At 41.4% G+C, this 7,837-nt stretch overlaps 1 protein-coding gene and 1 long non-coding RNA gene across 4 annotated transcripts in view; one reads left to right on the top strand and one right to left on the bottom strand.

The window, feature by feature from the left end:
- Window positions 1–3,269, top strand: part of LOC112063756 (uncharacterized) — a 26,469-nt gene extending 23,200 nt beyond the window's left edge. For 2 of the 3 annotated variants that reach the window (XR_008617882.1, XR_003680653.2), the window contains one exon: window positions 2,295–3,269. This is a non-coding gene — a long non-coding RNA (uncharacterized lncRNA). The remainder of the gene's footprint in view (window positions 1–2,294) is intronic. The other variant, XR_008617883.1, reaches the window with a different exon arrangement.
- Window positions 1–7,837, bottom strand: part of FGF2 (fibroblast growth factor 2) — a 55,594-nt gene that overhangs the window by 23,334 nt on the left and 24,423 nt on the right. The gene's annotated exons all lie outside the window — the stretch shown is intronic.

Below are 7,837 nucleotides of genomic sequence, written 5' to 3'. Positions count from 1 at the left end.
ACTGACACCACACACACCTACACCCCCCACACATGCACACACACCTACACCACACACACACATGCACACACCTACACCACACATGCACACACCTACACCACACACATGCACACACCTACACCACACACATGCACACACGCACTCACCTACACCACACACACCTACACACACGTACCTACACACACGTACCTACACCCCACACACACATGCACACACCTACACTGGCACCACACACCTACACCACACACACACCTACACCACACACGCACGCACACACACACCTACACCACACACATGCACACACCTACACCACACACACACTCGCACAGATTCGGAAACTAAGGGACAAAACTGTTATTCTTTGTGGGTGGTACAATTTTCTGCATTAAAATTAAGAGACTAAATGCAAGGATTGGATCCTGGAGCAGAAAAAGGATGTCAGTGGAAAAAGTGGTGAAATTCAAATAAAGTCTGTAGTTTAGTGAACAGTAATGTATCAGTATCGGTTTTTTGTGTTTTTTTTTTTTACTTTTGACAAAAGTGCCATAGTTATGCAAGAAGTTAACCTTAGGGAAGGCAGGGTGAAGGGTATAGATGAACTCTGTAAAATCTTTGCAACTCTTCTATAAATCTATAATTTTTCCTAAATAAAAAGTTTTTTGAAAGTCGAAATAAAATACAAATGAAGTACTGAAAATACTCCAGAAAGGTTGCTTGATACAAGAATATGTAAAAATCAGTTGAGTTTCTGTTACCCACAACAAACTATTAGAACACATAATTTTTTTTTTTTAAAGATACCATTTGAGATAATAACTAAAGGTACCAAGGACTTGTACGGAGAAAGTTATAAAAGTTTATTGAAAGTCATTCTGAAAAGACTTAAAAGGGGAGCTATGTATGCTTACCAATGGGAAGACTCAATATAGAGAGTCACTTCTCCCCCCATGTAGTCTATACATTTAATGAACCCCCCAAGAGTGGGCAGAAGTAGAAAACCATGGGAGAGTAAAAACCAACCGAAGACAGAATCTCAAGTGGGACCTTTAAAAAGACCTTCACCTTCAGTGTCTAATGGTACAGAAGAAGTCAGGTAATATAGGACTGAAAAGTAGTCACTGGATTAACCACAGGAAGAATTTGAGGACAGTTAATGCAAACAACTTCTTCAAGAATTCTGACTGAAATAAACCACAGAAATTAAATTGTAGTACTCAAAAAATAACATGGTGTCAAATGCACACATTTTGGACAAATTGGACAAATTTCAGACAGAATTGGACTCATCAGGCTTTACCACTTACTAGCTGAGCTTACCTCTTCACCTGCACAATGGAAAATAATTGCTATTGCACAAGGCTATAGTGAAAATTAGGTATTAGATCTCTCTGCATATGTAAAAGTTTTAGTATAGCCTTGTAATCATCTATATAACCATCATAGATGTTGGCCTCCTACTCTACACCTGCTTCTTCCTATTGCTTTGTTTTGAGATTCAAGGATTATATGTGTTAGGAAACCTTATACTTGATCTAGGACAGGATATCTAGAAAAGGGCAAGTATGATCTACAAAACGGCAGAGGCATCTTTCAGTAATGTCATTTATGCTGTACATAATGTCATACCATACTGAGGCTGACTCTACCTAGGGCAAATAAATTTATAGTTTCACTATTCTCAAGGGAAGTAAACTAAATGGTACTTACTGCAAAGAAGACACAAACCTTATACAATTTCTCAATCTATCATCCTGTGTTTATTATTCCTTCATTTGACAAAATGGTATCAGTTGCCTCATGTGTCAGGAACTGGTCTAGGAGCTAGAAATACAACAGTAGCCAAGATCTACAAAGTCTGTGCCCTCATGGAGCTTACATTCTGGTGGCAACTGCATGGTGTTTCTTTAGTTGGGCCAGCATTAATGTTATTTCTCATTTAAATAATTTTAAGCTTAAGCAAAATGAAACTCTTAATTTAGTACACAAAAATAATCAGAAAGAAGTTGTCTAATACTATATTACAAAGTTCACGATATGGGTCTATGGCTGACAAGCACTTATATTCCTGACATCCTCCTCTGAGAACACTGTACACATTTTAATTTCTTACTCATTCAAAACAAACATATTAATTTAAAACTTGGTGGTACAGTGTGTTAGCTTTCCAATATAATTATGTTTTTGAGTCAAAAAGTAACTGAGTCAGGTTTAGTAGTCTCCTTGGAACCGAAATTAATGAGTAACTGATCACTAAATTCCAAGGCATAACCCACTGGTTTATTTTCTTCTGTCAGGAATCATCCAATTTAATGCTGAAGACCACGCACTGAAAACTTTTTAACGCAGACAACTGACAAAGGAGTGTACGTAACAAAAGAACCTCACTTGCTAAAAATGAAAAACTTTACATCTCCATATATATGTGGAATACCAGAGGTAATAATCAGATAGATTACAAAGATCAGCAACATAAATTTATTTATTTATTCCTTCTTTCCTTTTTTGTTTGACTAATTTGACTAACGAGCTTCACACTGACTCTCTCCTTAAACTTTTTTTTTATCATTTCCTTTTGCATATCATCCCAGAAGCCAAAAACCACACATTCCATTCTTCTCACAACTCAACTGGCTGGTTAAAGTTTATAGATAAGAATATTGGACACACACACACAGTTCTTTCAAATTCTTAGCAACTCCTCGGTTTGCAGAGAAGGTTAAAGTTAAACATAATATGAAAGAAAGAAAAATAGGAAGGAAGAAAGGAAGGGAGGACCTTAGAAATCCATGAATTCTTTCATTACTACTCAATCAGGACATGGCTTTATGAGTCCATTAAATCTTTCTCTGTATCAAGCCTTATATCCACAAAGTAGAAATTGTTTTCATCGTGGGACTTAAGACTACCAAAGGTGACAAAATATTTAAAACAGTTTAAATAAAAGTAAGTGTAATAGGGGCTTCCCTGGTGGCACAGTGGTTAAGAATCCGCCTGCCAATGCAGGGGACACGGGTTTGAGCCCTGGTCCGTGAAGATCCCACATGCCGCGGGGCAGCTAAGCCCGTGCGCCACAACTATGGAGCCTGCGCTCTAGAGCCCATGAGCCACAACTACTGAAGCCCGCACGCCTAGAGCCCGTGCTCCACAACAAGAGCGAAGAGTAGCCCCAGCTCACCGCAACTAGAGAAAGCCTGCGCACAGCAACAAAGACCCAACGCAGACAAATAAATGAATAAAATTTTTTTTAAAAGTAAGTGTAATATATGTCTGAAATACCAAATTTCTTGCCATTTACGTCGCACGCCTAGAGCCCGTGCTCCACAACAAGAGCGAAGAGTAGCCCCAGCTCACCGCAACTAGAGAAAGCCTGCGCACAGCAACAAAGACCCAACGCAGACAAATAAATGAATAAAAATTTTTTTTAAAAGTAAGTGTAATATAGTATGTCTGAAATACCAAATTTCTTGCCATTTACGTTTAAGCCATATCATTTAATTTCTGCAATAAAATTTTTTTTAATGTACAGTTGATTTATGCCAAAGACAGGGCTGTTACAAGCAATTCCAATCCATAAAACCCTGCAGAAATCAATTTTCTCCAATATCTCCTCTACTGGATCTCATACTTCATGTCCTAAAGTGGAAGCGTTTGAGGTAGCTAAGCTATAGATAAGAGCAAGTGTAACACAGGCCCAAACAGCTGTAGACATTAGATGATTCCTGATTCTTCTAATAACACAATGGCAATGGCTTTTACTTTGTAAGTGGCATCAAATAATGAAGTCATACTGATAGCAAGAAAGAGGGAAAGACTATTTGGCACCTTGTGGCATTCCAGAAGCTCAAAGTGCAATACAGGGTTAACGCAGAGCTGCACAGCAGCAAAGGTAACTTCAAAGATGGAGAGAAAAGGAAAGAGTTCAAAGCCTCAACACCCCTCAGTAAACAATCACAACAGGTTGATAGGTGGAGAAAATAAAATACCTTCTCTCACCCTTTCCACAGCTACCAGGGGCCCCAGACAATATCTGACTATTGTAGTGTCAGGGAGAGTGCAGAAATGCCTCCCACCCAGGTCATTTCTTGGCCTGCTTTGAAGCGGTGTGTAATTCAGGAGGGAAAATTCCGTCAACCTTTGGCAGGGGCATTTTCTGGCGATAGCTGCAGTAGCGACATGTTAGTGAGCTGGAGTTCAGGACCAGACGCTGTCTCCTGGCACAGAACCCCAAGTCTAACTCTGAGGGCACTCAGGCACCAGCCTCCACCTACAAAAAGCCCTCAGCCCTACATAAGTGTTAAAGGCTCTTTTCTTCCCAGAGACCAACTGTTGGAGAAATGGTTCTAAAAATAAGGGGGACACAAAATTACAGAAATGGAGAATAGATTGGCAGTTGCCAGAGGTGGGATTGGGGGAATGAGTGTGGCTATAAAAGGGCAACCTGAGGAATCCTTGTGCTGATGGAAGTGTTCTGTGTCTTGGCTGTGTCGACGTCAATATCCTGGTGTGATACTGTAAAAGGTATTGCAAGATGTTACAATTGGGGAAAACTGGGCAAAGGGGACATCGAATCTCTATTACTTCTTATAATTGTATGTGAATCTAAAATTACCTCAAAATTTTTTTAAATTAATTTTAAAAATATCAACCAACTAGTTCAAAATCTCATCTAGTTTCATAATCAATATTTGAAATATATGCTTTAAGATGCAAAGAATTATTTGAGAGAGAAGAAAGCCAAGTAATGTAAAGAAGATAGACTCCTCTAGATATTATTTTTACTGTAAGTTCCGTTTCCATGGCAGAATAGAAATGGATGTAATTGAGAACCCACAGGTTCCACAGGTGGAACGGCCCATAGACCCAATCATTTGCCTCCAGTGTATGCAGGTTCTTCCATTCTACAACTTCTGCACTCACTGTGAGTGCAGTCCTATCTGGGCTCATGGAATAAAACACAATACAACACAGTACAAAGATCTGATGCAAAGTTTCAGTTAACACTCCATTTTTATGATTTTACTCTAAGAGTCATGGGGAAAATATGAAATGATTCTAAGATGAATCACTGTTTGAAAATTCTTTTTTTTTTGATGGCTTATTCTACTTATCAGATTCTCAATTATTCAGAGGCTCACTACACGGTCTATGGGCTATTCTGCCACCATGGGTTCTCAGTTTCTTCCATTCTCTATTCATAGCCTCTGAATACTGCCACTAGACGGTGAGGGAACAGCAGGCAGAGGAGAGAAGCATGAAGTTCAAATACCACTTTTGCTACGTGTCTATGGCCATATTAAAAAGTTAGGTGGTGGAAGGAGGTTATGTAAAGGTTATATAAAGACAAGACAGAAAGATTTTGTATGTCTCAGACAGCTGAATGTTACGGAGCATTACATTTTTAATCAGTAGAAGAACGCTGAGAACTGCCCTGGTGACCCCAGAACATGTGGTCACTTCACATTTCTTCATGTTTCCTATAATGTTGCTGGATAAACAGGATGTGCACCGGCTCCTGGGGCCGGCCTCTGTGCTACTTACGGGAAGCTGTCTTCCAGCAGAGGCCTTCCGAAGCTGGAGGTGGAAGCACCAGGTTTCAGAATTGCTGCTCTGTTGTCTGAGGAGACCAGTGGCAGACAGGCCCCTGAGGAAGTCAACAGCCTAATATGGACCAAATTGTTCAAAGTCAGACAGACCTTCGGTCAGCGGCAGCCCCTGCTATGGGCTGAAAAATATTTTCACGGAAAGATAACAGTTGATGTGTCTAAATTTTAGTTCTATAATACAAATCAATTCTTGAAAAATACTTAACCCCTTTGGTTTGTCTCAGAGTGAAGGGTTCAGCATTCAAGGAACACTGAAAATACTTGTACTAAAAGCAGGGTAGCAAACTCAAAGGCCTACAGGGACCATGTGAGTAACAGACAAGAGAGAAGCACCTTGGTGATAAGGTTAGGAGGAGCAGGCAATAGTGGGGACCACGATAAACCACACAGCATATACCACTCCCGACTGATCGGGGCAGCCGCCGCTCAGTACCAGCCAGGCGCGTGCACGCGCGCGCGCGCGCGCGCACACACACACACACACACACACACACACACACACACACACACACACACACACACACACACACACAGAGTCGTGACTGGAATTTGGCTTGTGGATCACCAATCTGAAATCCCTGTTTCAAAGGCTATTAACCTGGCCAGAGTGCCCTGAAATCACAAGAAGCTCAGATAGAGAGTAATAGCAAAAAAATAAACTGCCTAGGGCTTCCCTGGTGGCGCAGCGGTTGAGAGTCCGCCTGCCGATGCAGGGGACACGGGTTCGTGCCCCGGTCCGGGAGGATCCCACGTGCCGCGGAGCGGCTGGGCCCGTGAATATATATATATATATATATATATATATATATATATATATATATAAACTGCCTCAAACAAGTATTTCTGCCACCAATCCAACATACCCAAGAGACAGAGCACCTCCTGGTTACAGCCTTTTCTTGGCGATTCTTTCTACCTTTTGGAAATGCTTCTTGGATGATTTGAGAGAGCTGAGGTCTCTCTCAAAGCTAAGTGCCCCATGGAGATAATGTGACCAGCTTGGCTGGTCATGCGCCTGCCCTAGGGGTGAATGCCAATCAGCTATTTGTGTTCCTGGCACTTCCTTCTGGATTGAGGCGTTCACATTCATCCTCAAAAATCACACAATTCAGGCAGCTCCAGAACAGAAAACAGAGCAGCAAGTGTGTGCCTGGGAAAGGAGGAGCTTCGGGGGAAAGGCAAGCAGGGGCACAGGGCGGGGAAGGGCAGCTGCCCAGAGTGTTCCAGCTATTTAACTGCACTCTCCACACAGTCATTCTGCTTGACTGGTAAAATCATTCGGAAAACACCTTTCAAAGCAGGCTTAAGACAAGAGAGTTTTATTTGACCCTCATGAAAATAGCCTGGGCAGCACGTCTCTCAGTCAATGACGAGCTGTACTGCGGCCTCCACTTTGGAAAACCCTGACTGCAGCCAAGAGCTCAAGGCCCATCTCCAAAACTTCTGAGGAGGCCCTCCCAAGGAAAGCCCTCCCCTGCATCCCCTGCGTGACGTAGCTGGGTGGACTTAGTAGGAAGTTGGAAACGGCTCCTCTGCCTGAAAGTCTGCAGGAAGAAACAGGGCCCCTTCTTCGGCTGTGCTGAGAAGTTAACGGAATAACTTTAAAGGAATAACAGGGTCACAGTAAAAGAAGAGCACGGCTCCACCCCAAAGAATGCAGCTGCCTTGAAGTCCAAGTTAATAAAGTTAAGTGGACCACTCTGGAGTTAAGTTCTTTGAAATAGGGTATTTGAAACGGTGGCTGAAAGTTGGCGGAGTGGGGGAGATTCTTCCACTATGTTTGCCATTTCCGTACACGATATCTCAATTACTGAGGTTAAATACTATCGCTGGTTTCACAAAAATACGACGCCTCTGGAATGGAAATGAACAGTATCAAATTAATGTTAGGGATTAACTGAATAAGCTTGTTCAGCTTCCTCAGGTCAATGCCTCTCTATGTTTATCACTTTATAATGTTGTTCCCTCATATGAACAGGAAGTTATTCTTTCAAAGTCCAATTTTTAAATTTTTATCTGATCCAAAAGGTTTATAGATCTAAAAAATAAAAAATGTAATAGGTTTCTCTTCCCATGTTCCTAATATGTTTTATACTCTCCATCTACAGAAGAAACAGGTGTTCTCATGGTGCCGTGTAACTAGCTAAGTACGCCTCACTCACCCCGGCCTCAGCTAGCGTCTAGAGCACATGTACTGAGTGCTGAACAAATTTTTTTTTTTTTTTTTTTTTTTT

The sequence above is a fragment of the Physeter macrocephalus genome, chromosome 7 (assembly GCF_002837175.3).
Source record: "Physeter macrocephalus isolate SW-GA chromosome 7, ASM283717v5, whole genome shotgun sequence".
Classification (NCBI taxonomy): Eukaryota; Metazoa; Chordata; class Mammalia; order Artiodactyla; family Physeteridae; genus Physeter; species Physeter macrocephalus.
Note: the sequence above shows the minus strand (reverse complement) of the source record. Positions and strands in the feature narration are given on the sequence as shown.